The sequence below is a fragment of the Vespula vulgaris genome, chromosome 17 (genome assembly GCF_905475345.1).
Source record: "Vespula vulgaris chromosome 17, iyVesVulg1.1, whole genome shotgun sequence".
NCBI classification, from domain to species: Eukaryota; Metazoa; Arthropoda; class Insecta; order Hymenoptera; family Vespidae; genus Vespula; species Vespula vulgaris.
In genome coordinates this window covers 1750965-1756030 of record NC_066602.1, presented here as the reverse complement: position 1 = coordinate 1756030, position 5066 = coordinate 1750965, and the positions used below count along the sequence as shown (strand labels likewise).

The window sequence follows — 5066 nt, the reverse complement described above, 5'->3', positions numbered from 1 at the left end:
ATCGAAGAAAGTATTTTTATTTATAAGTGAATTTATCACAAATATTCCAAATGGTATGAAACCCGAATTGGAGTAATTATCCGGTAATTTCTAGAATACATAAATGAAATTTTCTAATAAATCTTACACAAATGGCTACTACTGAATTTAAAGTATATTGATGGAATAATAGATTGACTAGCTATAATGGTGTTTCAACCGTTTTTATTGCTTATAAGCTTGTCTTTCGGACGTATGAGAGCTAGGGATTATTTCGCGTATAACACACCCTTGCGTATTACTGGGTCGAAAGTCACGGAAGAAATGACTTCTCCTAGTTAAATTAGTCCCATGCCATTACGATAGAAGATCAAGCTTCCTAAAATCTAATTCTCTAACTAGAACGCATGGGGATAAATAATTTCCCCTCTCCTATAGTTATGAAATTATATGTATATATACTCTATGTTCCCGCGAAATTATCTGTGTAATGTATCATGGAATTTACTAATGAGAATCTTACAATAATTTGTCTATTTTTAATTGAAAGAATCACATAAAACTGTAATTATTAATAATATAATTAATTATTAGAATAATAATTATTGTAATTATGAAGACTAATTCTTATGAAGTTAATCGGATATTAATATAGGAAATTCGCACTGTTATTTTTTTCGTAAGTCTGACTTATACTTAATAGTATTCTATTACCAGTATTCTATTATGCATAATGATTCTATATAGTATTCTATTATTCATAATGATATCACAATCAATTTTCGTACTACGTAAAAAAAATAATAAAAAACGAATTCGGAGAAAATCTTTCGTCACATTTATGGTTTCCTAATATTACCTTCCCCTCTTTCCCGTATTTCCCCTTCGAGAGAAACACTCAGTTAGTTAAAACAGAAATGGTCAAATTACCAAGTTATACGAAAAGAATGTCAGTCGATTTTATGAAAAAGAAGTACGTTCACAACGGTCTGAGGGCTTCACTAAACCACATAAAGAGAGCGATAAGGACTTGTCTGCAATGGTAGGCGAGTACGCCTCGTACGATGCAGTGATATTGGATGGAGTAAACAAGCAATCATGAAACTGAGGAGAGATTTGCGAAGCTAAACTCACTTCGTATTGAAACTTCTAGTGGAATAGATAGATAACTGGACTAATAAGTCAAAAAATCAGAAAAGTAATATTCTTTTGGTATATATCGTTTCGTGATTTCGTAATATACAATTTCAGTCTTCCCACCTGTTTACTTACTCATATCTTTTTCATTAAGAGAATGGCAAAATTTCCAAACACGAGTAAGTTTCGTGCTATAAGTAATATCGAAGGGGAATTTTGGCTTCAAGACAAACATTAATACAGACATCTTAGAAAAAAAAAAAAAAATCGGGAAGAAAACGATAGGAGTGATAGTCATTACATCCAACAAAAAAACGGAAAGACCTCACGCATAATGCGAGCGATGATAATGTTGGAAAAGAATTGATTCAACATTTATCACAGACATCATGGAAAATTATAATGGACAAAATTGTGATTTTTTTGCAAAATATATGATCCTCTATGTCTACAAATTCCCTTGTCAACGGGTATTGATCGGCATTTAACGATTTGCTCGTTGAGGAATACCTTCTCTCCTACCTATCGTTCAGCACCATCATATTGAACGATTTATTACTACCCTTCTCCGTGCACATGCGCGTTTACGTGCTCCAGTCAAGTGGATGGAAATGAGTGCGCGTGATTGCGTACATCTCCTCTCTTATTTTGAAAACAAGGATGGTATTTTTTCATTAGTTCTCCCCTCATCAAACCAAGCAGACAATGCGATAAGACGATTAGCGGTATAATTAAATTATCTATTTAGCTGTATGATTTCATTTGTCTTTAGCGGATCGATATACCACGGCTGGTATGATTCTTCAATATGAACGGATAAATTGTTCCGGAAAGTTACTCCCTATTGGAGAATGCAAAACAATAATACCATTACACTTCTAATTATCTAATATATCGTTTATAAGGTCCCAAATCAATTAGTTCCTAAAAAAATAGGCTATTGTTCTACAAAATAAGTAAGCTTGTTATCAAACAATGAATCTAAATAGGTTATTGAATTATACAGCCAATCTCCTATTGTTTGCTTGGTCTGATGACAGGAAAACAAATGAAAAAATACTTTCCTTAATATCAAAATAAGGCAGGAATTCTACGTACACACGCACACTCAATGAAAGCCACTCGACCCGATGCCGATAGACGCGCAACAGAGCACACGTACATGGAGAGAGATACTGGAGAAAGGTTTAAACGAAGGTACTTGACGATAAATATGGGAGAACGTATTACGGACATCCACTATCACGAAATTCCTTTCATAACATACTAAATGGGTAATTAGCGTCACGCACCAAATTATTTCATCCAAATACCAATACTTAAGAAAAACTCTAATTAAGTATTACGAATATTTTTTATGTATATGTCGTGAATATAGAATTCAGTACTTCTCCCTTTTTAATTATATCGAATGATTATTTAATTTAAATCGATGGAATAACAATGACGTTACGTGGACTTTCTATTTCACGTATAATTTAAAATTATTCCCCTGCTGATGGTATTACTTTGAAAAAAGATGAATCTTTTGATCGTCCCTGTCTGTTCAATTAATTTGTATGATAAACCTCCCTCAGTTTCATTTTACTTCCCCTGTGATCCTTACCCCGCGTGGAACATCGGACGGCTCATCGACAAATCTTTTTGAGCACAATCGCTTATACCCTCTAGCTAAAGCTGCTCACGATTAGATTCTTTGAAGAAGATAAATCCCTCCCATTATTTCGTACCATTGTTCCAAGCTTTATAAAACAGCACCATATTGGACTTTCGAAACTTCGTCATCAAGCACGTTCGTATTTTCTTCTTTTTCCTCTTCCTAGGTATTCACAATCACATAATGCATACATGAACAATAGCTAACGATGTTCCTTCCCTTGCTAGAATTTTCAACTTCCTCTTGAAACACTCTTCTGCTTCAATATGCTTCAATAATGCTCAAGAATAGAAATATTCTCGTCGCCATGATAAAATCTCTGTAAAAATTCAATAAATTATTCTAAAATATACCTATGATACAGATTTTATATTTCATATTTCACTTTAAAATAAAAAATTTATATACTATCTCTAAAATATCTTAACATTCGATAAAGACAGCACTGTTTGATTTACCATTGAAACATAAGACTGAAGAGGTAAACGTTTCCATTTCCTACGCTCGTTGACGTTCTGACATTTCTACTATCCAAGTAGAACGAATCGTCGGATTTGAAGAAAAACAGGAAGTACCAATGGAAGAGCGTTTCAATTCGGATGTCAAATGTTTAATGATCATATTAAGCTTAGTTGAAATCCATATATCTTTTTTGGATGTAGAATCCAGATATCGTTCAATTTTGATCCTTTGCCATACTTCGGAGCTGTTGGAATTGCTTTTGCCTTCGTTTAGTCTCGTATATCTCTGACATAATTTAAATTTCGTAAATTAGTTAAGACTTCGGATAGACGTTCAATTGTTCATTTAATTATGCAGCCATAAAAGGTACATTGGGTTACGCCCATTTAAGTCAGATAAAGTATCTTTTCCGAAAAGGAACAAAATAATAATTAGGATGGCATTGATTACGAAAATCAGTTTCATTACCACAATAGAAATGAAATTTTATAATAAATTATATTCTAATGTCTACTGATAAATTTACTTTATATCGATAACGAACAAAAGACTAGGGAGAATGAAAAAATTATTAGTACTGTTTGAATAGCTTGTAAGTTTTTTTTGAGACGAAAGGAATATATATGCGATAATTTTATCATTTACTTGCGTATTACTCCTTCAAAAATTATTGAGAGGATGACTTCTGCAGGAGAATTTCTTCCGCATATCGCCACATCGGGTGACTAGCTAATTTCTGAGGCGTGGCTCGGTGGAAGGAGTTATTATATTCTATGCATTAATCAATACCATGTATTATGTGAAAGAAAGAGCCGAAATGTTGTGGGTCGGAAGTAAGTAAGCAAAATTACTCAATGATACTTCCATTTACTGGACAAATTATTTTTCTTTTTTGTTTTTGATCTTTTCTTTTTTCACACAATTTACAATTAGGAATTAACTAAAGAATTTTGATAATCGACTATTAATATTTTCCCCAGTTTTATCGTTTAAGATATTTAAAAATATATATTAATATCAAAAAAGAAATATTGCTTGAAAATTTGTTTTGTTATATTCCCTTCTATTTTCTTTGTATTATTTAAATTAACAAGCATCTGTCTTTCTTTATTACATAATGACAAAGATTATTGATTTACAGAAAATCATTCGTTATATTTATTTTCGTTGTTCCGTTATTGATTTGAATATGTTTTACGCCAGTCAATCAAAACTTCTTATTCCGCGGCCGAACGTTTCGTAAGAGAAGAGAGTGGGGGAAACAGGTTAGTGGACCAATCTCTTTCAATTCGACTCACTGTTCCCATTTCCTATTGACTCCCACATTTAATGTTCCACATTACAGAACTGCATATTGTGATAAACGCATCTGCTTCGAGTAATTCATCGCGCCGTATCAAGCGTTAATATTAAATGAAAAGGAATTAATTATATGGTTGAAATTTTCTCATAACAAAAATATCTTGTGAGCGTTATTACCCAAATTTTTTTATTTCCATCTGTCAAACGTCGGCCAAAAATGTTATTTATGCAAACAATATTTTTTTCCGATTTCTTTTATCCATAATAAAAATCTGTATAATCGGCGAAGTGATCAGCATGAGAAGTATCCAATCCTCCTTTGAAATTTTCAGTTTTTCGTTACAGTTCACCGACAGTGACGGGATAATTCATATTATAGGCCGAATTTTAAAAAATGAGAAAAAAAATACATATGCTTATATCTCCGTCATGTAGAGCATACATTGAATTACAGATAGGTCGGAGAAATTGTATTATCGCAAATCCTCAACGTCTCCCAAAATTTTTCTAGTGCTTCTAAGGAATACTA

The 5066-nt window shown here is 32.5% G+C and overlaps 1 long non-coding RNA gene across 1 annotated transcript; it reads right to left on the bottom strand.

Annotated features, from left to right (window-relative positions):
- LOC127070001 (uncharacterized) lies at positions 1 to 4002 on the bottom strand. Its single transcript, XR_007783923.1, has 3 exons — positions 3881 to 4002; positions 3232 to 3520; positions 1 to 3092 (listed from the first exon to the last, which is right to left on the bottom strand). It is a non-coding gene; the product is annotated as an uncharacterized LOC127070001 (long non-coding RNA).
- Positions 4003 to 5066: the final 1064 nt, after the last annotated feature.